The sequence below is a fragment of the Schistocerca serialis genome, unplaced genomic scaffold, assembly GCF_023864345.2.
Source record: "Schistocerca serialis cubense isolate TAMUIC-IGC-003099 unplaced genomic scaffold, iqSchSeri2.2 HiC_scaffold_1095, whole genome shotgun sequence".
NCBI lineage: Eukaryota > Metazoa > Arthropoda > Insecta > Orthoptera > Acrididae > Schistocerca > Schistocerca serialis.
In genome coordinates, this window is record NW_026047288.1 from 1 (window position 1) to 23885 (window position 23885).

The 23885-nt window shown below is 54.1% G+C and overlaps 40 non-coding genes across 40 annotated transcripts; all 40 read right to left on the reverse strand.

The window, feature by feature from the left end:
• Positions 1 to 361: 361 nt before the first annotated feature.
• On the reverse strand, positions 362 to 443 carry Trnal-uag (transfer RNA leucine (anticodon UAG)). The gene has a single exon. It is a non-coding gene; the product is annotated as a tRNA-Leu (tRNA).
• A 735-nt stretch (positions 444 to 1178) lies between these two features.
• Positions 1179 to 1250, reverse strand: Trnah-gug (transfer RNA histidin (anticodon GUG)). The gene has a single exon. It is a non-coding gene; the product is annotated as a tRNA-His (tRNA).
• Positions 1251 to 1630: 380 nt separating this feature from the next.
• Positions 1631 to 1702, reverse strand: Trnae-cuc (transfer RNA glutamic acid (anticodon CUC)). Its single transcript has one exon. It is a non-coding gene; the product is annotated as a tRNA-Glu (tRNA).
• Positions 1703 to 2148: 446 nt separating this feature from the next.
• Trnal-uag (transfer RNA leucine (anticodon UAG)) lies at positions 2149 to 2230 on the reverse strand. The gene has a single exon. It is a non-coding gene; the product is annotated as a tRNA-Leu (tRNA).
• Positions 2231 to 2966: 736 nt separating this feature from the next.
• Trnah-gug (transfer RNA histidin (anticodon GUG)) lies at positions 2967 to 3038 on the reverse strand. The gene has a single exon. It is a non-coding gene; the product is annotated as a tRNA-His (tRNA).
• A 380-nt stretch (positions 3039 to 3418) lies between these two features.
• Positions 3419 to 3489, reverse strand: Trnae-cuc (transfer RNA glutamic acid (anticodon CUC)). The gene has a single exon. It is a non-coding gene; the product is annotated as a tRNA-Glu (tRNA).
• Positions 3490 to 3934: 445 nt separating this feature from the next.
• Positions 3935 to 4016, reverse strand: Trnal-uag (transfer RNA leucine (anticodon UAG)). The gene has a single exon. It is a non-coding gene; the product is annotated as a tRNA-Leu (tRNA).
• A 736-nt stretch (positions 4017 to 4752) lies between these two features.
• Positions 4753 to 4823, reverse strand: Trnah-gug (transfer RNA histidin (anticodon GUG)). The gene has a single exon. It is a non-coding gene; the product is annotated as a tRNA-His (tRNA).
• A 380-nt stretch (positions 4824 to 5203) lies between these two features.
• Trnae-cuc (transfer RNA glutamic acid (anticodon CUC)) lies at positions 5204 to 5274 on the reverse strand. The gene has a single exon. It is a non-coding gene; the product is annotated as a tRNA-Glu (tRNA).
• Positions 5275 to 5719: 445 nt separating this feature from the next.
• Trnal-uag (transfer RNA leucine (anticodon UAG)) lies at positions 5720 to 5801 on the reverse strand. The gene has a single exon. It is a non-coding gene; the product is annotated as a tRNA-Leu (tRNA).
• Positions 5802 to 6537: 736 nt separating this feature from the next.
• Positions 6538 to 6609, reverse strand: Trnah-gug (transfer RNA histidin (anticodon GUG)). Its single transcript has one exon. It is a non-coding gene; the product is annotated as a tRNA-His (tRNA).
• Positions 6610 to 6990: 381 nt separating this feature from the next.
• Positions 6991 to 7062, reverse strand: Trnae-cuc (transfer RNA glutamic acid (anticodon CUC)). Its single transcript has one exon. It is a non-coding gene; the product is annotated as a tRNA-Glu (tRNA).
• A 445-nt stretch (positions 7063 to 7507) lies between these two features.
• On the reverse strand, positions 7508 to 7589 carry Trnal-uag (transfer RNA leucine (anticodon UAG)). Its single transcript has one exon. It is a non-coding gene; the product is annotated as a tRNA-Leu (tRNA).
• Positions 7590 to 8325: 736 nt separating this feature from the next.
• Positions 8326 to 8397, reverse strand: Trnah-gug (transfer RNA histidin (anticodon GUG)). The gene has a single exon. It is a non-coding gene; the product is annotated as a tRNA-His (tRNA).
• A 380-nt stretch (positions 8398 to 8777) lies between these two features.
• On the reverse strand, positions 8778 to 8849 carry Trnae-cuc (transfer RNA glutamic acid (anticodon CUC)). The gene has a single exon. It is a non-coding gene; the product is annotated as a tRNA-Glu (tRNA).
• A 445-nt stretch (positions 8850 to 9294) lies between these two features.
• Positions 9295 to 9378, reverse strand: Trnal-uag (transfer RNA leucine (anticodon UAG)). Its single transcript has one exon. It is a non-coding gene; the product is annotated as a tRNA-Leu (tRNA).
• Positions 9379 to 10114: 736 nt separating this feature from the next.
• Trnah-gug (transfer RNA histidin (anticodon GUG)) lies at positions 10115 to 10186 on the reverse strand. The gene has a single exon. It is a non-coding gene; the product is annotated as a tRNA-His (tRNA).
• A 379-nt stretch (positions 10187 to 10565) lies between these two features.
• On the reverse strand, positions 10566 to 10637 carry Trnae-cuc (transfer RNA glutamic acid (anticodon CUC)). Its single transcript has one exon. It is a non-coding gene; the product is annotated as a tRNA-Glu (tRNA).
• A 445-nt stretch (positions 10638 to 11082) lies between these two features.
• Positions 11083 to 11164, reverse strand: Trnal-uag (transfer RNA leucine (anticodon UAG)). Its single transcript has one exon. It is a non-coding gene; the product is annotated as a tRNA-Leu (tRNA).
• A 737-nt stretch (positions 11165 to 11901) lies between these two features.
• On the reverse strand, positions 11902 to 11973 carry Trnah-gug (transfer RNA histidin (anticodon GUG)). Its single transcript has one exon. It is a non-coding gene; the product is annotated as a tRNA-His (tRNA).
• A 380-nt stretch (positions 11974 to 12353) lies between these two features.
• On the reverse strand, positions 12354 to 12425 carry Trnae-cuc (transfer RNA glutamic acid (anticodon CUC)). Its single transcript has one exon. It is a non-coding gene; the product is annotated as a tRNA-Glu (tRNA).
• Positions 12426 to 12870: 445 nt separating this feature from the next.
• On the reverse strand, positions 12871 to 12952 carry Trnal-uag (transfer RNA leucine (anticodon UAG)). The gene has a single exon. It is a non-coding gene; the product is annotated as a tRNA-Leu (tRNA).
• Positions 12953 to 13687: 735 nt separating this feature from the next.
• On the reverse strand, positions 13688 to 13759 carry Trnah-gug (transfer RNA histidin (anticodon GUG)). Its single transcript has one exon. It is a non-coding gene; the product is annotated as a tRNA-His (tRNA).
• Positions 13760 to 14139: 380 nt separating this feature from the next.
• Trnae-cuc (transfer RNA glutamic acid (anticodon CUC)) lies at positions 14140 to 14211 on the reverse strand. The gene has a single exon. It is a non-coding gene; the product is annotated as a tRNA-Glu (tRNA).
• Positions 14212 to 14656: 445 nt separating this feature from the next.
• On the reverse strand, positions 14657 to 14738 carry Trnal-uag (transfer RNA leucine (anticodon UAG)). Its single transcript has one exon. It is a non-coding gene; the product is annotated as a tRNA-Leu (tRNA).
• Positions 14739 to 15474: 736 nt separating this feature from the next.
• On the reverse strand, positions 15475 to 15546 carry Trnah-gug (transfer RNA histidin (anticodon GUG)). The gene has a single exon. It is a non-coding gene; the product is annotated as a tRNA-His (tRNA).
• A 380-nt stretch (positions 15547 to 15926) lies between these two features.
• Positions 15927 to 15998, reverse strand: Trnae-cuc (transfer RNA glutamic acid (anticodon CUC)). The gene has a single exon. It is a non-coding gene; the product is annotated as a tRNA-Glu (tRNA).
• A 445-nt stretch (positions 15999 to 16443) lies between these two features.
• On the reverse strand, positions 16444 to 16526 carry Trnal-uag (transfer RNA leucine (anticodon UAG)). The gene has a single exon. It is a non-coding gene; the product is annotated as a tRNA-Leu (tRNA).
• A 735-nt stretch (positions 16527 to 17261) lies between these two features.
• Positions 17262 to 17333, reverse strand: Trnah-gug (transfer RNA histidin (anticodon GUG)). Its single transcript has one exon. It is a non-coding gene; the product is annotated as a tRNA-His (tRNA).
• Positions 17334 to 17713: 380 nt separating this feature from the next.
• Trnae-cuc (transfer RNA glutamic acid (anticodon CUC)) lies at positions 17714 to 17785 on the reverse strand. The gene has a single exon. It is a non-coding gene; the product is annotated as a tRNA-Glu (tRNA).
• Positions 17786 to 18230: 445 nt separating this feature from the next.
• On the reverse strand, positions 18231 to 18312 carry Trnal-uag (transfer RNA leucine (anticodon UAG)). The gene has a single exon. It is a non-coding gene; the product is annotated as a tRNA-Leu (tRNA).
• A 735-nt stretch (positions 18313 to 19047) lies between these two features.
• On the reverse strand, positions 19048 to 19119 carry Trnah-gug (transfer RNA histidin (anticodon GUG)). Its single transcript has one exon. It is a non-coding gene; the product is annotated as a tRNA-His (tRNA).
• A 380-nt stretch (positions 19120 to 19499) lies between these two features.
• Trnae-cuc (transfer RNA glutamic acid (anticodon CUC)) lies at positions 19500 to 19571 on the reverse strand. Its single transcript has one exon. It is a non-coding gene; the product is annotated as a tRNA-Glu (tRNA).
• Positions 19572 to 20016: 445 nt separating this feature from the next.
• Trnal-uag (transfer RNA leucine (anticodon UAG)) lies at positions 20017 to 20098 on the reverse strand. The gene has a single exon. It is a non-coding gene; the product is annotated as a tRNA-Leu (tRNA).
• A 735-nt stretch (positions 20099 to 20833) lies between these two features.
• On the reverse strand, positions 20834 to 20905 carry Trnah-gug (transfer RNA histidin (anticodon GUG)). Its single transcript has one exon. It is a non-coding gene; the product is annotated as a tRNA-His (tRNA).
• A 380-nt stretch (positions 20906 to 21285) lies between these two features.
• Positions 21286 to 21357, reverse strand: Trnae-cuc (transfer RNA glutamic acid (anticodon CUC)). Its single transcript has one exon. It is a non-coding gene; the product is annotated as a tRNA-Glu (tRNA).
• Positions 21358 to 21802: 445 nt separating this feature from the next.
• On the reverse strand, positions 21803 to 21884 carry Trnal-uag (transfer RNA leucine (anticodon UAG)). The gene has a single exon. It is a non-coding gene; the product is annotated as a tRNA-Leu (tRNA).
• A 735-nt stretch (positions 21885 to 22619) lies between these two features.
• Trnah-gug (transfer RNA histidin (anticodon GUG)) lies at positions 22620 to 22691 on the reverse strand. Its single transcript has one exon. It is a non-coding gene; the product is annotated as a tRNA-His (tRNA).
• A 380-nt stretch (positions 22692 to 23071) lies between these two features.
• On the reverse strand, positions 23072 to 23143 carry Trnae-cuc (transfer RNA glutamic acid (anticodon CUC)). Its single transcript has one exon. It is a non-coding gene; the product is annotated as a tRNA-Glu (tRNA).
• Positions 23144 to 23588: 445 nt separating this feature from the next.
• Trnal-uag (transfer RNA leucine (anticodon UAG)) lies at positions 23589 to 23670 on the reverse strand. Its single transcript has one exon. It is a non-coding gene; the product is annotated as a tRNA-Leu (tRNA).
• Positions 23671 to 23885: the final 215 nt, after the last annotated feature.

The window sequence follows — 23885 nt, forward strand, 5'->3', positions numbered from 1 at the left end:
TTATAGAACGGCGTGCTCCGGACGCATTTCGTGGAGACGAACGCCAGCAATGATGAGAGCAAAAGGTGCCTACAAATGCTGTCGTTGCACCACGCACTGTTCTACGACCATTCACCAAGCAGACGCTCACGCCTTGTTGTGCTGCTTCCTTTGCGGGCAATGAGTGCATCTGCCTTCGACACAGGAGACATTACACGCTTGGCAGCTGTGGGATTGGAACCCACGCCTCCGAAGAGAATGGTGCCTGACACCAGCGCCTTAGACCGCTCGGCCACGCTACCTACACAACACGCGCGTCACAAGAGCTGCGTCCTACCCCACGAGAACACACCGCAACGGCACAAAAATGAGACGTAAAAAGTGGCAACGGTGGGATTCGAACCCACGCCTCCGAAGAGACTGGTGCCTAAAACCAGCGCCTTAGACCGCTCGGCCACGTTACCGTTGCAGCAGCAGCGGCAAAACGTTTCCTTTGTACTACAAAGATCACTTCGAAATGGAAGTATCTTGGCATGTATTTCCACTGCTCTCCCACTGGAAGCGTCCCTTTAGGCCATCCACAGCAAGAAAAAGCCGTGCCCGCCGCATGGTAGCGACGCCACTTGTCTGTAGCTGTCGCAGTTAAGGAGACAGCGTCAAGAGACGTTTTCGTGCCGTGACCAGGTTTCGAACCTGGGCTTTCCGTAACCACTAAATTATCGTAGCTGTAACTGTCAGGCGGAGCTAGAATGCTCCATGTGTCAAACATATGTGAGCTCAAGGAGGTTACACTTGAAGAAAAAGCGGCAGGTTAACGCGATCACAGCGAAACCCCCGACAGCTACAGGACTCGAAACCGCGCCAACAGAGAGACTGGTGCCTTAAACCAGCGCCTTAAAGCGCTCGGCCACGCTACATGCGCTGCTTGGTGCGCCAGTGTTCCTAGCATTTGTACAAACAGTGCACGCCACAGCTTCCTGTTCTGCTGGGACTGGCTGCTCATCCATCGCACTTCAAACAACTGCCCTTTTCGACTACAGAGAGCAGCGGACGTCTGCGCTCTGGGAGGCGACATTACGTGTTGGGATGAAGTGGTAGTGCAAACTGCGGCCTGCGGAACACGAGTGAAAAAAATCAAGAGAGTACTGTCATTTCGAGTACTCGTCATTGCAACGGCAGCAAGGCAAAACTTTCAAAATTGCCGTGACCAGGATTCGAACCTGGGTTATTGCGGCCACAACGCAATGTCCTAACCACTAGACGATCACGGCCATGGCCACGGAGGCGCCCGCGAAGGCAGCTGGCTGGAATGCAAGTGGCGATACCCAGCAAAGCCTAGGCCAAGGTGTACGCCACAGCAGTGTCAGACACGGTCTCCATCACATGTATACGAGCAAATGAACGTGCCTGCGCTGTCAGGACACTAACTACAGTGGTTAGCTGCATTCACCTCCGTGGCAATGTCTTGCAGTCCCCCAAGCCTCTTGACTACAGGTATGTGGCTGGATAACAAGTGGATAGACGCTTCATCTCTCTCGCCGTCAGGTGTTGCCGTGAATCATACTTAACGTAGCTTTCTGCACGCGTCAGCGTAGCGTCAGTCGAGCAAAGTCGAGACAAGTCGCATAAGAGGAGCAACAAAAACGCGCAATTCCGGTACCGGGAATCGAACCCGGGCCTCCTGGGTGAGAGCCAGGTATCCTAGCCACTAGACCACACCGGATAACGACGGCAGTGCTCTTTCCAGCGAACGCAGCAGCCACGCACGGTTAACTGACGACAACTGTAAAAAAATCCACTCTCTCGCGTTATAGAACGGCGTGCTCCGGACGCATTTCGTGGAGACGAACGCCAGCAATGATGAGAGCAAAAGGTGCCTACAAATGCTGTCGTTGCACCACGCACTGTTCTACGACCATTCACCAAGCAGACGCTCACGCCTTGTTGTGCTGCTTCCTTTGCGGGCAATGAGTGCATCTGCCTTCGACACAGGAGACATTACACGCTTGGCAGCTGTGGGATTGGAACCCACGCCTCCGAAGAGAATGGTGCCTGACACCAGCGCCTTAGACCGCTCGGCCACGCTACCTACACAACACGCGCGTCACAAGAGCTGCGTCCTACCCCACGAGAACACACCGCAACGGCACAAAAATGAGACGTAAAAAGTGGCAACGGTGGGATTCGAACCCACGCCTCCGAAGAGACTGGTGCCTAAAACCAGCGCCTTAGACCGCTCGGCCACGTTACCGTTGCAGCAGCAGCGGCAAAACGTTTCCTTTGTACTACAAAGATCACTTCGAAATGGAAGTATCTTGGCATGTATTTCCACTGCTCTCCCACTGGAAGCGTCCCTTTAGGCCATCCACAGCAAGAAAAAGCCGTGCCCGCCGCATGGTAGCGACGCCACTTGTCTGTAGCTGTCGCAGTTAAGGAGACAGCGTCAAGAGACGTTTTCGTGCCGTGACCAGGTTTCGAACCTGGGCTTTCCGTAACCACTAAATTATCGTAGCTGTAACTGTCAGGCGGAGCTAGAATGCTCCATGTGTCAAACATATGTGAGCTCAAGGAGGTTACACTTGAAGAAAAAGCGGCAGGTTAACGCGATCACAGCGAAACCCCCGACAGCTACAGGACTCGAAACCGCGCCAACAGAGAGACTGGTGCCTTAAACCAGCGCCTTAAAGCGCTCGGCCACGCTACATGCGCTGCTTGGTGCGCCAGTGTTCCTAGCATTTGTACAAACAGTGCACGCCACAGCTTCCTGTTCTGCTGGGACTGGCTGCTCATCCATCGCACTTCAAACAACTGCCCTTTTCGACTACAGAGAGCAGCGGACGTCTGCGCTCTGGGAGGCGACATTACGTGTTGGGGATGAAGTGGTAGTGCAAACTGCGGCCTGCGGAACACGAGTGAAAAAAATCAAGAGAGTACTGTCATTTCGAGTACTCGTCATTGCAACGGCAGCAAGGCAAAACTTTCAAAATTGCCGTGACCAGGATTCGAACCTGGGTTATTGCGGCCACAACGCAATGTCCTAACCACTAGACGATCACGGCCATGGCCACGGAGGCGCCCGCGAAGGCAGCTGGCTGGAATGCAAGTGGCGATACCCAGCAAAGCCTAGGCCAAGGTGTACGCCACAGCAGTGTCAGACACGGTCTCCATCACATGTATACGAGCAAATGAACGTGCCTGCGCTGTCAGGACACTAACTACAGTGGTTAGCTGCATTCACCTCCGTGGCAATGTCTTGAAGTCCCCCAAGCCTCTTGACTACAGGTATGTGGCTGGATAACAAGTGGATAGACGCTTCATCTCTCTCGCCGTCAGGTGTTGCCGTGAATCATACTTAACGTAGCTTTCTGCACGCGTCAGCGTAGCGTCAGTCGAGCAAAGTCGAGACAAGTCGCATAAGAGGAGCAACAAAAACGCGCAATTCCGGTACCGGAATCGAACCCGGGCCTCCTGGGTGAGAGCCAGGTATCCTAGCCACTAGACCACACCGGATAACGACGGCAGTGCTCTTTCCAGCGAACGCAGCAGCCACGCACGGTTAACTGACGACAACTGTAAAAAATCCACTCTCTCGCGTTATAGAACGGCGTGCTCCGGACGCATTTCGTGGAGACGAACGCCAGCAATGATGAGAGCAAAAGGTGCCTACAAATGCTGTCGTTGCACCACGCACTGTTCTACGACCATTCACCAAGCAGACGCTCACGCCTTGTTGTGCTGCTTCCTTTGCGGGCAATGAGTGCATCTGCCTTCGACACAGGAGACATTACACGCTTGGCAGCTGTGGGATTGGAACCCACGCCTCCGAAGAGAATGGTGCCTGACACCAGCGCCTTAGACCGCTCGGCCACGCTACCTACACAACACGCGCGTCACAAGAGCTGCGTCCTACCCCACGAGAACACACCGCAACGGCACAAAAATGAGACGTAAAAAGTGGCAACGGTGGGATTCGAACCCACGCCTCCGAAGAGACTGGTGCCTAAAACCAGCGCCTTAGACCGCTCGGCCACGTTACCGTTGCAGCAGCAGCGGCAAAACGTTTCCTTTGTACTACAAAGATCACTTCGAAATGGAAGTATCTTGGCATGTATTTCCACTGCTCTCCCACTGGAAGCGTCCCTTTAGGCCATCCACAGCAAGAAAAAGCCGTGCCCGCCGCATGGTAGCGACGCCACTTGTCTGTAGCTGTCGCAGTTAAGGAGACAGCGTCAAGAGACGTTTTCGTGCCGTGACCAGGTTTCGAACCTGGGCTTTCCGTAACCACTAAATTATCGTAGCTGTAACTGTCAGGCGGAGCTAGAATGCTCCATGTGTCAAACATATGTGAGCTCAAGGAGGTTACACTTGAAGAAAAAGCGGCAGGTTAACGCGATCACAGCGAAACCCCCGACAGCTACAGGACTCGAAACCGCGCCAACAGAGAGACTGGTGCCTTAAACCAGCGCCTTAAAGCGCTCGGCCACGCTACATGCGCTGCTTGGTGCGCCAGTGTTCCTAGCATTTGTACAAACAGTGCACGCCACAGCTTCCTGTTCTGCTGGGACTGGCTGCTCATCCATCGCACTTCAAACAACTGCCCTTTTCGACTACAGAGAGCAGCGGACGTCTGCGCTCTGGGAGGCGACATTACGTGTTGGGGATGAAGTGGTAGTGCAAACTGCGGCCTGCGGAACACGAGTGAAAAAAATCAAGAGAGTACTGTCATTTCGAGTACTCGTCATTGCAACGGCAGCAAGGCAAAACTTTCAAAATTGCCGTGACCAGGATTCGAACCTGGTTATTGCGGCCACAACGCAATGTCCTAACCACTAGACGATCACGGCCATGGCCACGGAGGCGCCCGCGAAGGCAGCTGGCTGGAATGCAAGTGGCGATACCCAGCAAAGCCTAGGCCAAGGTGTACGCCACAGCAGTGTCAGACACGGTCTCCATCACATGTATACGAGCAAATGAACGTGCCTGCGCTGTCAGGACACTAACTACAGTGGTTAGCTGCATTCACCTCCGTGGCAATGTCTTGCAGTCCCCCAAGCCTCTTGACTACAGGTATGTGGCTGGATAACAAGTGGATAGACGCTTCATCTCTCTCGCCGTCAGGTGTTGCCGTGAATCATACTTAACGTAGCTTTCTGCACGCGTCAGCGTAGCGTCAGTCGAGCAAAGTCGAGACAAGTCGCATAAGAGGAGCAACAAAAACGCGCAATTCCGGTACGGGAATCGAACCCGGGCCTCCTGGGTGAGAGCCAGGTATCCTAGCCACTAGACCACACCGGATAACGACGGCAGTGCTCTTTCCAGCGAACGCAGCAGCCACGCACGGTTAACTGACGACAACTGTAAAAAATCCACTCTCTCGCGTTATAGAACGGCGTGCTCCGGACGCATTTCGTGGAGACGAACGCCAGCAATGATGAGAGCAAAAGGTGCCTACAAATGCTGTCGTTGCACCACGCACTGTTCTACGACCATTCACCAAGCAGACGCTCACGCCTTGTTGTGCTGCTTCCTTTGCGGGCAATGAGTGCATCTGCCTTCGACACAGGAGACATTACACGCTTGGCAGCTGTGGGATTGGAACCCACGCCTCCGAAGAGAATGGTGCCTGACACCAGCGCCTTAGACCGCTCGGCCACGCTACCTACACAACACGCGCGTCACAAGAGCTGCGTCCTACCCCACGAGAACACACCGCAACGGCACAAAAATGAGACGTAAAAAGTGGCAACGGTGGGATTCGAACCCACGCCTCCGAAGAGACTGGTGCCTAAAACCAGCGCCTTAGACCGCTCGGCCACGTTACCGTTGCAGCAGCAGCGGCAAAACGTTTCCTTTGTACTACAAAGATCACTTCGAAATGGAAGTATCTTGGCATGTATTTCCACTGCTCTCCCACTGGAAGCGTCCCTTTAGGCCATCCACAGCAAGAAAAAGCCGTGCCCGCCGCATGGTAGCGACGCCACTTGTCTGTAGCTGTCGCAGTTAAGGAGACAGCGTCAAGAGACGTTTTCGTGCCGTGACCAGGTTTCGAACCTGGGCTTTCCGTAACCACTAAATTATCGTAGCTGTAACTGTCAGGCGGAGCTAGAATGCTCCATGTGTCAAACATATGTGAGCTCAAGGAGGTTACACTTGAAGAAAAAGCGGCAGGTTAACGCGATCACAGCGAAACCCCCGACAGCTACAGGACTCGAAACCGCGCCAACAGAGAGACTGGTGCCTTAAACCAGCGCCTTAAAGCGCTCGGCCACGCTACATGCGCTGCTTGGTGCGCCAGTGTTCCTAGCATTTGTACAAACAGTGCACGCCACAGCTTCCTGTTCTGCTGGGACTGGCTGCTCATCCATCGCACTTCAAACAACTGCCCTTTTCGACTACAGAGAGCAGCGGACGTCTGCGCTCTGGGAGGCGACATTACGTGTTGGGGATGAAGTGGTAGTGCAAACTGCGGCCTGCGGAACACGAGTGAAAAAAATCAAGAGAGTACTGTCATTTCGAGTACTCGTCATTGCAACGGCAGCAAGGCAAAACTTTCAAAATTGCCGTGACCAGGATTCGAACCTGGGTTATTGCGGCCACAACGCAATGTCCTAACCACTAGACGATCACGGCCATGGCCACGGAGGCGCCCGCGAAGGCAGCTGGCTGGAATGCAAGTGGCGATACCCAGCAAAGCCTAGGCCAAGGTGTACGCCACAGCAGTGTCAGACACGGTCTCCATCACATGTATACGAGCAAATGAACGTGCCTGCGCTGTCAGGACACTAACTACAGTGGTTAGCTGCATTCACCCTCCGTGGCAATGTCTTGCAGTCCCCCAAGCCTCTTGACTACAGGTATGTGGCTGGATAACAAGTGGATAGACGCTTCATCTCTCTCGCCGTCAGGTGTTGCCGTGAATCATACTTAACGTAGCTTTCTGCACGCGTCAGCGTAGCGTCAGTCGAGCAAAGTCGAGACAAGTCGCATAAGAGGAGCAACAAAAACGCGCAATTCCGGTACCGGGAATCGAACCCGGGCCTCCTGGGTGAGAGCCAGGTATCCTAGCCACTAGACCACACCGGATAACGACGGCAGTGCTCTTTCCAGCGAACGCAGCAGCCACGCACGGTTAACTGACGACAACTGTAAAAAATCCACTCTCTCGCGTTATAGAACGGCGTGCTCCGGACGCATTTCGTGGAGACGAACGCCAGCAATGATGAGAGCAAAAGGTGCCTACAAATGCTGTCGTTGCACCACGCACTGTTCTACGACCATTCACCAAGCAGACGCTCACGCCTTGTTGTGCTGCTTCCTTTGCGGGCAATGAGTGCATCTGCCTTCGACACAGGAGACATTACACGCTTGGCAGCTGTGGGATTGGAACCCACGCCTCCGAAGAGAATGGTGCCTGACACCAGCGCCTTAGACCGCTCGGCCACGCTACCTACACAACACGCGCGTCACAAGAGCTGCGTCCTACCCCACGAGAACACACCGCAACGGCACAAAAATGAGACGTAAAAAGTGGCAACGGTGGGATTCGAACCCACGCCTCCGAAGAGACTGGTGCCTAAAACCAGCGCCTTAGACCGCTCGGCCACGTTACCGTTGCAGCAGCAGCGGCAAAACGTTTCCTTTGTACTACAAAGATCACTTCGAAATGGAAGTATCTTGGCATGTATTTCCACTGCTCTCCCACTGGAAGCGTCCCTTTAGGCCATCCACAGCAAGAAAAAGCCGTGCCCGCCGCATGGTAGCGACGCCACTTGTCTGTAGCTGTCGCAGTTAAGGAGACAGCGTCAAGAGACGTTTTCGTGCCGTGACCAGGTTTCGAACCTGGGCTTTCCGTAACCACTAAATTATCGTAGCTGTAACTGTCAGGCGGAGCTAGAATGCTCCATGTGTCAAACATATGTGAGCTCAAGGAGGTTACACTTGAAGAAAAAGCGGCAGGTTAACGCGATCACAGCGAAACCCCCGACAGCTACAGGACTCGAAACCGCGCCAACAGAGAGACTGGTGCCTTAAACCAGCGCCTTAAAGCGCTCGGCCACGCTACATGCGCTGCTTGGTGCGCCAGTGTTCCTAGCATTTGTACAAACAGTGCACGCCACAGCTTCCTGTTCTGCTGGGACTGGCTGCTCATCCATCGCACTTCAAACAACTGCCCTTTTCGACTACAGAGAGCAGCGGACGTCTGCGCTCTGGGAGGCGACATTACGTGTTGGGGATGAAGTGGTAGTGCAAACTGCGGCCTGCGGAACACGAGTGAAAAAAATCAAGAGAGTACTGTCATTTCGAGTACTCGTCATTGCAACGGCAGCAAGGCAAAACTTTCAAAATTGCCGTGACCAGGATTCGAACCTGGGTTATTGCGGCCACAACGCAATGTCCTAACCACTAGACGATCACGGCCATGGCCACGGAGGCGCCCGCGAAGGCAGCTGGCTGGAATGCAAGTGGCGATACCCAGCAAAGCCTAGGCCAAGGTGTACGCCACAGCAGTGTCAGACACGGTCTCCATCACATGTATACGAGCAAATGAACGTGCCTGCGCTGTCAGGACACTAACTACAGTGGTTAGCTGCATTCACCTCCGTGGCAATGTCTTGCAGTCCCCCAAGCCTCTTGACTACAGGTATGTGGCTGGATAACAAGTGGATAGACGCTTCATCTCTCTCGCCGTCAGGTGTTGCCGTGAATCATACTTAACGTAGCTTTCTGCACGCGTCAGCGTAGCGTCAGTCGAGCAAAGTCGAGACAAGTCGCATAAGAGGAGCAACAAAAACGCGCAATTCCGGTACCGGGAATCGAACCCGGGCCTCCTGGGTGAGAGCCAGGTATCCTAGCCACTAGACCACACCGGATAACGACGGCAGTGCTCTTTCCAGCGAACGCAGCAGCCACGCACGGTTAACTGACGACAACTGTAAAAAATCCACTCTCTCGCGTTATAGAACGGCGTGCTCCGGACGCATTTCGTGGAGACGAACGCCAGCAATGATGAGAGCAAAAGGTGCCTACAAATGCTGTCGTTGCACCACGCACTGTTCTACGACCATTCACCAAGCAGACGCTCACGCCTTGTTGTGCTGCTTCCTTTGCGGGCAATGAGTGCATCTGCCTTCGACACAGGAGACATTACACGCTTGGCAGCTGTGGGATTGGAACCCACGCCTCCGAAGAGAATGGTGCCTGACACCAGCGCCTTAGACCGCTCGGCCACGCTACCTACACAACACGCGCGTCACAAGAGCTGCGTCCTACCCCACGAGAACACACCGCAACGGCACAAAAATGAGACGTAAAAAGTGGCAACGGTGGGATTCGAACCCACGCCTCCGAAGAGACTGGTGCCTAAAACCAGCGCCTCTTAGACCGCTCGGCCACGTTACCGTTGCAGCAGCAGCGGCAAAACGTTTCCTTTGTACTACAAAGATCACTTCGAAATGGAAGTATCTTGGCATGTATTTCCACTGCTCTCCCACTGGAAGCGTCCCTTTAGGCCATCCACAGCAAGAAAAAGCCGTGCCCGCCGCATGGTAGCGACGCCACTTGTCTGTAGCTGTCGCAGTTAAGGAGACAGCGTCAAGAGACGTTTTCGTGCCGTGACCAGGTTTCGAACCTGGGCTTTCCGTAACCACTAAATTATCGTAGCTGTAACTGTCAGGCGGAGCTAGAATGCTCCATGTGTCAAACATATGTGAGCTCAAGGAGGTTACACTTGAAGAAAAAGCGGCAGGTTAACGCGATCACAGCGAAACCCCCGACAGCTACAGGACTCGAAACCGCGCCAACAGAGAGACTGGTGCCTTAAACCAGCGCCTTAAAGCGCTCGGCCACGCTACATGCGCTGCTTGGTGCGCCAGTGTTCCTAGCATTTGTACAAACAGTGCACGCCACAGCTTCCTGTTCTGCTGGGACTGGCTGCTCATCCATCGCACTTCAAACAACTGCCCTTTTCGACTACAGAGAGCAGCGGACGTCTGCGCTCTGGGAGGCGACATTACGTGTTGGGGATGAAGTGGTAGTGCAAACTGCGGCCTGCGGAACACGAGTGAAAAAAATCAAGAGAGTACTGTCATTTCGAGTACTCGTCATTGCAACGGCAGCAAGGCAAAACTTTCAAAATTGCCGTGACCAGGATTCGAACCTGGGTTATTGCGGCCACAACGCAATGTCCTAACCACTAGACGATCACGGCCATGGCCACGGAGGCGCCCGCGAAGGCAGCTGGCTGGAATGCAAGTGGCGATACCCAGCAAAGCCTAGGCCAAGGTGTACGCCACAGCAGTGTCAGACACGGTCTCCATCACATGTATACGAGCAAATGAACGTGCCTGCGCTGTCAGGACACTAACTACAGTGGTTAGCTGCATTCACCTCCGTGGCAATGTCTTGAAGTCCCCAAGCCTCTTGACTACAGGTATGTGGCTGGATAACAAGTGGATAGACGCTTCATCTCTCTCGCCGTCAGGTGTTGCCGTGAATCATACTTAACGTAGCTTTCTGCACGCGTCAGCGTAGCGTCAGTCGAGCAAAGTCGAGACAAGTCGCATAAGAGGAGCAACAAAAACGCGCAATTCCGGTACCGGGAATCGAACCCGGGCCTCCTGGGTGAGAGCCAGGTATCCTAGCCACTAGACCACACCGGATAACGACGGCAGTGCTCTTTCCAGCGAACGCAGCAGCCACGCACGGTTAACTGACGACAACTGTAAAAAATCCACTCTCTCGCGTTATAGAACGGCGTGCTCCGGACGCATTTCGTGGAGACGAACGCCAGCAATGATGAGAGCAAAAGGTGCCTACAAATGCTGTCGTTGCACCACGCACTGTTCTACGACCATTCACCAAGCAGACGCTCACGCCTTGTTGTGCTGCTTCCTTTGCGGGCAATGAGTGCATCTGCCTTCGACACAGGAGACATTACACGCTTGGCAGCTGTGGGATTGGAACCCACGCCTCCGAAGAGAATGGTGCCTGACACCAGCGCCTTAGACCGCTCGGCCACGCTACCTACACAACACGCGCGTCACAAGAGCTGCGTCCTACCCCACGAGAACACACCGCAACGGCACAAAAATGAGACGTAAAAAGTGGCAACGGTGGGATTCGAACCCACGCCTCCGAAGAGACTGGTGCCTAAAACCAGCGCCTTAGACCGCTCGGCCACGTTACCGTTGCAGCAGCAGCGGCAAAACGTTTCCTTTGTACTACAAAGATCACTTCGAAATGGAAGTATCTTGGCATGTATTTCCACTGCTCTCCCACTGGAAGCGTCCCTTTAGGCCATCCACAGCAAGAAAAAGCCGTGCCCGCCGCATGGTAGCGACGCCACTTGTCTGTAGCTGTCGCAGTTAAGGAGACAGCGTCAAGAGACGTTTTCGTGCCGTGACCAGGTTTCGAACCTGGGCTTTCCGTAACCACTAAATTATCGTAGCTGTAACTGTCAGGCGGAGCTAGAATGCTCCATGTGTCAAACATATGTGAGCTCAAGGAGGTTACACTTGAAGAAAAAGCGGCAGGTTAACGCGATCACAGCGAAACCCCCGACAGCTACAGGACTCGAAACCGCGCCAACAGAGAGACCTGGTGCCTTAAACCAGCGCCTTAAAGCGCTCGGCCACGCTACATGCGCTGCTTGGTGCGCCAGTGTTCCTAGCATTTGTACAAACAGTGCACGCCACAGCTTCCTGTTCTGCTGGGACTGGCTGCTCATCCATCGCACTTCAAACAACTGCCCTTTTCGACTACAGAGAGCAGCGGACGTCTGCGCTCTGGGAGGCGACATTACGTGTTGGGGATGAAGTGGTAGTGCAAACTGCGGCCTGCGGAACACGAGTGAAAAAAATCAAGAGAGTACTGTCATTTCGAGTACTCGTCATTGCAACGGCAGCAAGGCAAAACTTTCAAAATTGCCGTGACCAGGATTCGAACCTGGGTTATTGCGGCCACAACGCAATGTCCTAACCACTAGACGATCACGGCCATGGCCACGGAGGCGCCCGCGAAGGCAGCTGGCTGGAATGCAAGTGGCGATACCCAGCAAAGCCTAGGCCAAGGTGTACGCCACAGCAGTGTCAGACACGGTCTCCATCACATGTATACGAGCAAATGAACGTGCCTGCGCTGTCAGGACACTAACTACAGTGGTTAGCTGCATTCACCTCCGTGGCAATGTCTTGAAGTCCCCCAAGCCTCTTGACTACAGGTATGTGGCTGGATAACAAGTGGATAGACGCTTCATCTCTCTCGCCGTCAGGTGTTGCCGTGAATCATACTTAACGTAGCTTTCTGCACGCGTCAGCGTAGCGTCAGTCGAGCAAAGTCGAGACAAGTCGCATAAGAGGAGCAACAAAAACGCGCAATTCCGGTACCGGGAATCGAACCCGGGCCTCCTGGGTGAGAGCCAGGTATCCTAGCCACTAGACCACACCGGATAACGACGGCAGTGCTCTTTCCAGCGAACGCAGCAGCCACGCACGGTTAACTGACGACAACTGTAAAAAATCCACTCTCTCGCGTTATAGAACGGCGTGCTCCGGACGCATTTCGTGGAGACGAACGCCAGCAATGATGAGAGCAAAAGGTGCCTACAAATGCTGTCGTTGCACCACGCACTGTTCTACGACCATTCACCAAGCAGACGCTCACGCCTTGTTGTGCTGCTTCCTTTGCGGGCAATGAGTGCATCTGCCTTCGACACAGGAGACATTACACGCTTGGCAGCTGTGGGATTGGAACCCACGCCTCCGAAGAGAATGGTGCCTGACACCAGCGCCTTAGACCGCTCGGCCACGCTACCTACACAACACGCGCGTCACAAGAGCTGCGTCCTACCCCACGAGAACACACCGCAACGGCACAAAAATGAGACGTAAAAAGTGGCAACGGTGGGATTCGAACCCACGCCTCCGAAGAGACTGGTGCCTAAAACCAGCGCCTTAGACCGCTCGGCCACGTTACCGTTGCAGCAGCAGCGGCAAAACGTTTCCTTTGTACTAAAAGATCACTTCGAAATGGAAGTATCTTGGCATGTATTTCCACTGCTCTCCCACTGGAAGCGTCCCTTTAGGCCATCCACAGCAAGAAAAAGCCGTGCCCGCCGCATGGTAGCGACGCCACTTGTCTGTAGCTGTCGCAGTTAAGGAGACAGCGTCAAGAGACGTTTTCGTGCCGTGACCAGGTTTCGAACCTGGGCTTTCCGTAACCACTAAATTATCGTAGCTGTAACTGTCAGGCGGAGCTAGAATGCTCCATGTGTCAAACATATGTGAGCTCAAGGAGGTTACACTTGAAGAAAAAGCGGCAGGTTAACGCGATCACAGCGAAACCCCCGACAGCTACAGGACTCGAAACCGCGCCAACAGAGAGACTGGTGCCTTAAACCAGCGCCTTAAAGCGCTCGGCCACGCTACATGCGCTGCTTGGTGCGCCAGTGTTCCTAGCATTTGTACAAACAGTGCACGCCACAGCTTCCTGTTCTGCTGGGACTGGCTGCTCATCCATCGCACTTCAAACAACTGCCCTTTTCGACTACAGAGAGCAGCGGACGTCTGCGCTCTGGGAGGCGACATTACGTGTTGGGGATGAAGTGGTAGTGCAAACTGCGGCCTGCGGAACACGAGTGAAAAAAATCAAGAGAGTACTGTCATTTCGAGTACTCGTCATTGCAACGGCAGCAAGGCAAAACTTTCAAAATTGCCGTGACCAGGATTCGAACCTGGGTTATTGCGGCCACAACGCAATGTCCTAACCACTAGACGATCACGGCCATGGCCACGGAGGCGCCCGCGAAGGCAGCTGGCTGGAATGCAAGTGGCGATACCCAGCAAAGCCTAGGCCAAGGTGTACGCCACAGCAGTGTCAGACACGGTCTCCATCACATGTATACGAGCAAATGAACGTGCCTGCGCTGTCAGGACACTAACTACAGTGGTTAGCTGCATTCACCTCCGTGGCAATGTCTTGCAGTCCCCCAAGCCTCTTGACTACAGGTATGTGGCTGGATAACAAGTGGATAGACGCTTCATCTCTCTCGCCGTCAGGTGTTGCCGTGAATCATACTTAACGTAGCTTTCTGCACGCGTCAGCGTAGCGTCAGTCGAGCAAAGTCGAGACAAGTCGCATAAGAGGAGCAACAAAAACGCGCAATTCCGGTACCGGGAATCGAACCCGGGCCTCCTGGGTGAGAGCCAGGTATCCTAGCCACTAGACCACACCGGATAACGACGGCAGTGCTCTTTCCAGCGAACGCAGCAGCCACGCACGGTTAACTGACGACAACTGTAAAAAATCCACTCTCTCGCGTTATAGAACGGCGTGCTCCGGACGCATTTCGTGGAGACGAACGCCAGCAATGATGAGAGCAAAAGGTGCCTACAAATGCTGTCGTTGCACCACGCACTGTTCTACGACCATTCACCAAGCAGACGCTCACGCCTTGTTGTGCTGCTTCCTTTGCGGGCAATGAGTGCATCTGCCTTCGACACAGGAGACATTACACGCTTGGCAGCTGTGGGATTGGAACCCACGCCTCCGAAGAGAATGGTGCCTGACACCAGCGCCTTAGACCGCTCGGCCACGCTACCTACACAACACGCGCGTCACAAGAGCTGCGTCCTACCCCACGAGAACACACCGCAACGGCACAAAAATGAGACGTAAAAAGTGGCAACGGTGGGATTCGAACCCACGCCTCCGAAGAGACTGGTGCCTAAAACCAGCGCCTTAGACCGCTCGGCCACGTTACCGTTGCAGCAGCAGCGGCAAAACGTTTCCTTTGTACTACAAAGATCACTTCGAAATGGAAGTATCTTGGCATGTATTTCCACTGCTCTCCCACTGGAAGCGTCCCTTTAGGCCATCCACAGCAAGAAAAAGCCGTGCCCGCCGCATGGTAGCGACGCCACTTGTCTGTAGCTGTCGCAGTTAAGGAGACAGCGTCAAGAGACGTTTTCGTGCCGTGACCAGGTTTCGAACCTGGGCTTTCCGTAACCACTAAATTATCGTAGCTGTAACTGTCAGGCGGAGCTAGAATGCTCCATGTGTCAAACATATGTGAGCTCAAGGAGGTTACACTTGAAGAAAAAGCGGCAGGTTAACGCGATCACAGCGAAACCCCCGACAGCTACAGGACTCGAAACCGCGCCAACAGAGAGACTGGTGCCTTAAACCAGCGCCTTAAAGCGCTCGGCCACGCTACATGCGCTGCTTGGTGCGCCAGTGTTCCTAGCATTTGTACAAACAGTGCACGCCACAGCTTCCTGTTCTGCTGGGACTGGCTGCTCATCCATCGCACTTCAAACAACTGCCCTTTTCGACTACAGAGAGCAGCGGACGTCTGCGCTCTGGGAGGCGACATTACGTGTTGGGGATGAAGTGGTAGTGCAAACTGCGGCCTGCGGAACACGAGTGAAAAAAATCAAGAGAGTACTGTCATTTCGAGTACTCGTCATTGCAACGGCAGCAAGGCAAAACTTTCAAAATTGCCGTGACCAGGATTCGAACCTGGGTTATTGCGGCCACAACGCAATGTCCTAACCACTAGACGATCACGGCCATGGCCACGGAGGCGCCCGCGAAGGCAGCTGGCTGGAATGCAAGTGGCGATACCCAGCAAAGCCTAGGCCAAGGTGTACGCCACAGCAGTGTCAGACACGGTCTCCATCACATGTATACGAGCAAATGAACGTGCCTGCGCTGTCAGGACACTAACTACAGTGGTTAGCTGCATTCACCTCCGTGGCAATGTCTTGCAGTCCCCCAAGCCTCTTGACTACAGGTATGTGGCTGGATAACAAGTGGATAGACGCTTCATCTCTCTCGCCGTCAGGTGTTGCCGTGAATCATACTTAACGTAGCTTTCTGCACGCGTCAGCGTAGCGTCAGTCGAGCAAAGTCGAGACAAGTCGCATAAGAGGAGCAACAAAAACGCGCAATTCCGGTACCGGGAATCGAACCCGGGCCTCCTGGGTGAGAGCCAGGTATCCTAGCCACTAGACCACACCGGATAACGACGGCAGTGCTCTTTCCAGCGAACGCAGCAGCCACGCACGGTTAACTGACGACAACTGTAAAAAATCCACTCTCTCGCGTTATAGAACGGCGTGCTCCGGACGCATTTCGTGGAGACGAACGCCAGCAATGATGAGAGCAAAAGGTGCCTACAAATGCTGTCGTTGCACCACGCACTGTTCTACGACCATTCACCAAGCAGACGCTCACGCCTTGTTGTGCTGCTTCCTTTGCGGGCAATGAGTGCATCTGCCTTCGACACAGGAGACATTACACGCTTGGCAGCTGTGGGATTGGAACCCACGCCTCCGAAGAGAATGGTGCCTGACACCAGCGCCTTAGACCGCTCGGCCACGCTACCTACACAACACGCGCGTCACAAGAGCTGCGTCCTACCCCACGAGAACACACCGCAACGGCACAAAAATGAGACGTAAAAAGTGGCAACGGTGGGATTCGAACCCACGCCTCCGAAGAGACTGGTGCCTAAAACCAGCGCCTATAGACCGCTCGGCCACGTTACCGTTGCAGCAGCAGCGGCAAAACGTTTCCTTTGTACTACAAAGATCACTTCGAAATGGAAGTATCTTGGCATGTATTTCCACTGCTCTCCCACTGGAAGCGTCCCTTTAGGCCATCCACAGCAAGAAAAAGCCGTGCCCGCCGCATGGTAGCGACGCCACTTGTCTGTAGCTGTCGCAGTTAAGGAGACAGCGTCAAGAGACGTTTTCGTGCCGTGACCAGGTTTCGAACCTGGGCTTTCCGTAACCACTAAATTATCGTAGCTGTAACTGTCAGGCGGAGCTAGAATGCTCCATGTGTCAAACATATGTGAGCTCAAGGAGGTTACACTTGAAGAAAAAGCGGCAGGTTAACGCGATCACAGCGAAACCCCCGACAGCTACAGGACTCGAAACCGCGCCAACAGAGAGACTGGTGCCTTAAACCAGCGCCTTAAAGCGCTCGGCCACGCTACATGCGCTGCTTGGTGCGCCAGTGTTCCTAGCATTTGTACAAACAGTGCACGCCACAGCTTCCTGTTCTGCTGGGACTGGCTGCTCATCCATCGCACTTCAAACAACTGCCCTTTTCGACTACAGAGAGCAGCGGACGTCTGCGCTCTGGGAGGCGACATTACGTGTTGGGGATGAAGTGGTAGTGCAAACTGCGGCCTGCGGAACACGAGTGAAAAAATCAAGAGAGTACTGTCATTTCGAGTACTCGTCATTGCAACGGCAGCAAGGCAAAACTTTCAAAATTGCCGTGACCAGAATTCGAACCTGGGTTATTGCGGCCACAACGCAATGTCCTAACCACTAGACGATCACGGCCATGGCCACGGAGGCGCCCGCGAAGGCAGCTGGCTGGAATGCAAGTGGCGATACCCAGCAAAGCCTAGGCCAAGGTGTACGCCACAGCAGTGTCAGACACGGTCTCCATCACATGTATACGAGCAAATGAACGTGCCTGCGCTGTCAGGACACTAACTACAGTGGTTAGCTGCATTCACCTCCGTGGCAATGTCTTGCAGTCCCCCAAGCCTCTTGACTACAGGTATGTGGCTGGATAACAAGTGGATAGACGCTTCATCTCTCTCGCCGTCAGGTGTTGCCGTGAATCATACTTAACGTAGCTTTCTGCACGCGTCAGCGTAGCGTCAGTCGAGCAAAGTCGAGACAAGTCGCATAAGAGGAGCAACAAAAACGCGCAATTCCGGTACCGGGAATCGAACCCGGGCCTCCTGGGTGAGAGCCAGGTATCCTAGCCACTAGACCACACCGGATAACGACGGCAGTGCTCTTTCCAGCGAACGCAGCAGCCACGCGCGGTTAACTGACGACAACTGTAAAAAATCCACTCTCTCGCGTTATAGAACGGCGTGCTCCGGACGCATTTCGTGGAGACGAACGCCAGCAATGATGAGAGCAAAAGGTGCCTACAAATGCTGTCGTTGCACCACGCACTGTTCTACGACCATTCACCAAGCAGACGCTCACGCCTTGTTGTGCTGCTTCCTTTGCGGGCAATGAGTGCATCTGCCTTCGACACAGGAGACATTACACGCTTGGCAGCTGTGGGATTGGAACCCACGCCTCCGAAGAGAATGGTGCCTGACACCAGCGCCTTAGACCGCTCGGCCACGCTACCTACACAACACGCGCGTCACAAGAGCTGCGTCCTACCCCACGAGAACACACCGCAACGGCACAAAAATGAGACGTAAAAAGTGGCAACGGTGGAATTCGAACCCACGCTTCCGAAGAGACTGGTGCCTAAAACCAGCGCCTTAGACCGCTCGGCCACGTTACCGTTGCAGCAGCAGCGGCAAAACGTTTCCTTTGTACTACAAAGATCACTTCGAAATGGAAGTATCTTGGCATGTATTTCCACTGCTCTCCCACTGGAAGCGTCCCTTTAGGCCATCCACAGCAAGAAAAAGCCGTGCCCGCCGCATGGTAGCGACGCCACTTGTCTGTAGCTGTCGCAGTTAAGGAGACAGCGTCAAGAGACGTTTTCGTGCCGTGACCAGGTTTCGAACCTGGGCTTTCCGTAACCACTAAATTATCGTAGCTGTAACTGTCAGGCGGAGCTAGAATGCTCCATGTGTCAAACATATGTGAGCTCAAGGAGGTTACACTTGAAGAAAAAGCGGCAGGTTAACGCGATCACAGCGAAACCCCCGACAGCTACAGGACTCGAAACCGCGCCAACAGAGAGACTGGTGCCTTAAACCAGCGCCTTAAAGCGCTCGGCCACGCTACATGCGCTGCTTGGTGCGCCAGTGTTCCTAGCATTTGTACAAACAGTGCACGCCACAGCTTCCTGTTCTGCTGGGACTGGCTGCTCATCCATCGCACTTCAAACAACTGCCCTTTTCGACTACAGAGAGCAGCGGACGTCTGCGCTCTGGGAGGCGACATTACGTGTTGGGGATGAAGTGGTAGTGCAAACTGCGGCCTGCGGAACACGAGTGAAAAAATCAAGAGAGTACTGTCATTTCGAGTACTCGTCATTGCAACGGCAGCAAGGCAAAACTTTCAAAATTGCCGTGACCAGAATTCGAACCTGGGTTATTGCGGCCACAACGCAATGTCCTAACCACTAGACGATCACGGCCATGGCCACGGAGGCGCCCGCGAAGGCAGCTGGCTGGAATGCAAGTGGCGATACCCAGCAAAGCCTAGGCCAAGGTGTACGCCACAGCAGTGTCAGACACGGTCTCCATCACATGTATACGAGCAAATGAACGTGCCTGCGCTGTCAGGACACTAACTACAGTGGTTAGCTGCATTCACCTCCGTGGCAATGTCTTGCAGTCCCCCAAGCCTCTTGACTACAGGTATGTGGCTGGATAACAAGTGGATAGACGCTTCATCTCTCTCGCCGTCAGGTGTTGCCGTGAATCATACTTAACGTAGCTTTCTGCACGCGTCAGCGTAGCGTCAGTCGAGCAAAGTCGAGACAAGTCGCATAAGAGGAGCAACAAAAACGCGCAATTCCGGTACCGGGAATCGAACCCGGGCCTCCTGGGTGAGAGCCAGGTATCCTAGCCACTAGACCACACCGGATAACGACGGCAGTGCTCTTTCCAGCGAACGCAGCAGCCACGCGCGGTTAACTGACGACAACTGTAAAAAATCCACTCTCTCGCGTTATAGAACGGCGTGCTCCGGACGCATTTCGTGGAGACGAACGCCAGCAATGATGAGAGCAAAAGGTGCCTACAAATGCTGTCGTTGCACCACGCACTGTTCTACGACCATTCACCAAGCAGACGCTCACGCCTTGTTGTGCTGCTTCCTTTGCGGGCAATGAGTGCATCTGCCTTCGACACAGGAGACATTACACGCTTGGCAGCTGTGGGATTGGAACCCACGCCTCCGAAGAGAATGGTGCCTGACACCAGCGCCTTAGACCGCTCGGCCACGCTACCTACACAACACGCGCGTCACAAGAGCTGCGTCCTACCCCACGAGAACACACCGCAACGGCACAAAAATGAGACGTAAAAAGTGGCAACGGTGGAATTCGAACCCACGCTTCCGAAGAGACTGGTGCCTAAAACCAGCGCCTTAGACCGCTCGGCCACGTTACCGTTGCAGCAGCAGCGGCAAAACGTTTCCTTTGTACTACAAAGATCACTTCGAAATGGAAGTATCTTGGCATGTATTTCCACTGCTCTCCCACTGGAAGCGTCCCTTTAGGCCATCCACAGCAAGAAAAAGCCGTGCCCGCCGCATGGTAGCGACGCCACTTGTCTGTAGCTGTCGCAGTTAAGGAGACAGCGTCAAGAGACGTTTTCGTGCCGTGACCAGGTTTCGAACCTGGGCTTTCCGTAACCACTAAATTATCGTAGCTGTAACTGTCAGGCGGAGCTAGAATGCTCCATGTGTCAAACATATGTGAGCTCAAGGAGGTTACACTTGAAGAAAAAGCGGCAGGTTAACGCGATCACAGCGAAACCCCCGACAGCTACAGGACTCGAAACCGCGCCAACAGAGAGACTGGTGCCTTAAACCAGCGCCTTAAAGCGCTCGGCCACGCTACATGCGCTGCTTGGTGCGCCAGTGTTCCTAGCATTTGTACAAACAGTGCACGCCACAGCTTCCTGTTCTGCTGGGACTGGCTGCTCATCCATCGCACTTCAAACAACTGCCCTTTTCGACTACAGAGAGCAGCGGACGTCTGCGCTCTGGGAGGCGACATTACGTGTTGGGGATGAAGTGGTAGTGCAAACTGCGGCCTGCGGAACACGAGTGAAAAAATCAAGAGAGTACTGTCATTTCGAGTACTCGTCATTGCAACGGCAGCAAGGCAAAACTTTCAAAATTGCCGTGACCAGAATTCGAACCTGGGTTATTGCGGCCACAACGCAATGTCCTAACCACTAGACGATCACGGCCATGGCCACGGAGGCGCCCGCGAAGGCAGCTGGCTGGAATGCAAGTGGCGATACCCAGCAAAGCCTAGGCCAAGGTGTACGCCACAGCAGTGTCAGACACGGTCTCCATCACATGTATACGAGCAAATGAACGTGCCTGCGCTGTCAGGACACTAACTACAGTGGTTAGCTGCATTCACCTCCGTGGCAATGTCTTGCAGTCCCCCAAGCCTCTTGACTACAGGTATGTGGCTGGATAACAAGTGGATAGACGCTTCATCTCTCTCGCCGTCAGGTGTTGCCGTGAATCATACTTAACGTAGCTTTCTGCACGCGTCAGCGTAGCGTCAGTCGAGCAAAGTCGAGACAAGTCGCATAAGAGGAGCAACAAAAACGCGCAATTCCGGTACCGGGAATCGAACCCGGGCCTCCTGGGTGAGAGCCAGGTATCCTAGCCACTAGACCACACCGGATAACGACGGCAGTGCTCTTTCCAGCGAACGCAGCAGCCACGCACGGTTAACTGACGACAACTGTAAAAAATCCACTCTCTCGCGTTATAGAACGGCGTGCTCCGGACGCATTTCGTGGAGACGAACGCCAGCAATGATGAGAGCAAAAGGTGCCTACAAATGCTGTCGTTGCACCACGCACTGTTCTACGACCATTCACCAAGCAGACGCTCACGCCTTGTTGTGCTGCTTCCTTTGCGGGCAATGAGTGCATCTGCCTTCGACACAGGAGACATTACACGCTTGGCAGCTGTGGGATTGGAACCCACGCCTCCGAAGAGAATGGTGCCTGACACCAGCGCCTTAGACCGCTCGGCCACGCTACCTACACAACACGCGCGTCACAAGAGCTGCGTCCTACCCCACGAGAACACACCGCAACGGCACAAAAATGAGACGTAAAAAGTGGCAACGGTGGGATTCGAACCCACGCCTCCGAAGAGACTGGTGCCTAAAACCAGCGCCTTAGACCGCTCGGCCACGTTACCGTTGCAGCAGCAGCGGCAAAACGTTTCCTTTGTACTACAAAGATCACTTCGAAATGGAAGTATCTTGGCATGTATTTCCACTGCTCTCCCACTGGAAGCGTCCCTTTAGGCCATCCACAGCAAGAAAAAGCCGTGCCCGCCGCATGGTAGCGACGCCACTTGTCTGTAGCTGTCGCAGTTAAGGAGACAGCGTCAAGAGACGTTTTCGTGCCGTGACCAGGTTTCGAACCTGGGCTTTCCGTAACCACTAAATTATCGTAGCTGTAACTGTCAGGCGGAGCTAGAATGCTCCATGTGTCAAACATATGTGAGCTCAAGGAGGTTACACTTGAAGAAAAAGCGGCAGGTTAACGCGATCACAGCGAAACCCCCGACAGCTACAGGACTCGAAACCGCGCCAACAGAGAGACTGGTGCCTTAAACCAGCGCCTTAAAGCGCTCGGCCACGCTACATGCGCTGCTTGGTGCGCCAGTGTTCCTAGCATTTGTACAAACAGTGCACGCCACAGCTTCCTGTTCTGCTGGGACTGGCTGCTCATCCATCGCACTTCAAACAACTGCCCTTTTCGACTACAGAGAGCAGCGGACGTCTGCGCTCTGGGAGGCGACATTACGTGTTGGGGATGAAGTGGTAGTGCAAACTGCGGCCTGCGGAACACGAGTGAAAAAATCAAGAGAGTACTGTCATTTCGAGTACTCGTCATTGCAACGGCAGCAAGGCAAAACTTTCAAAATTGCCGTGACCAGAATTCGAACCTGGGTTATTGCGGCCACAACGCAATGTCCTAACCACTAGACGATCACGGCCATGGCCACGGAGGCGCCCGCGAAGGCAGCTGGCTGGAATGCAAGTGGCGATACCCAGCAAAGCCTAGGCCAAGGTGTACGCCACAGCAGTGTCAGACACGGTCTCCATCACATGTATACGAGCAAATGAACGTGCCTGCGCTGTCAGGACACTAACTACAGTGGTTAGCTGCATTCACCTCCGTGGCAATGTCTTGCAGTCCCCCAAGCCTCTTGACTACAGGTATGTGGCTGGATAACAAGTGGATAGACGCTTCATCTCTCTCGCCGTCAGGTGTTGCCGTGAATCATACTTAACGTAGCTTTCTGCACGCGTCAGCGTAGCGTCAGTCGAGCAAAGTCGAGACAAGTCGCATAAGAGGAGCAACAAAAACGCGCAATTCCGGTACCGGGAATCGAACCCGGGCCTCCTGGGTGAGAGCCAGGTATCCTAGCCACTAGACCACACCGGATAACGACGGCAGTGCTCTTTCCAGCGAACGCAGCAGCCACGCACGGTTAACTGACGACAACTGTAAAAAATCCACTCTCTCGCGTTATAGAACGGCGTGCTCCGGACGCATTTCGTGGAGACGAACGCCAGCAATGATGAGAGCAAAAGGTGCCTACAAATGCTGTCGTTGCACCACGCACTGTTCTACGACCATTCACCAAGCAGACGCTCACGCCTTGTTGTGCTGCTTCCTTTGCGGGCAATGAGTGCATCTGCCTTCGACACAGGAGACATTACACGCTTGGCAGCTGTGGGATTGGAACCCACGCCTCCGAAGAGAATGGTGCCTGACACCAGCGCCTTAGACCGCTCGGCCACGCTACCTACACAACACGCGCGTCACAAGAGCTGCGTCCTACCCCACGAGAACACACCGCAACGGCACAAAAATGAGACGTAAAAAGTGGCAACGGTGGGATTCGAACCCACGCCTCCGAAGAGACTGGTGCCTAAAACCAGCGCCTTAGACCGCTCGGCCACGTTACCGTTGCAGCAGCAGCGGCAAAACGTTTCCTTTGTACTACAAAGATCACTTCGAAATGGAAGTATCTTGGCATGTATTTCCACTGCTCTCCCACTGGAAGCGTCCCTTTAGGCCATCCACAGCAAGAAAAAGCCGTGCCCGCCGCATGGTAGCGACGCCACTTGTCTGTAGCTGTCGCAGTTAAGGAGACAGCGTCAAGAGACGTTTTCGTGCCGTG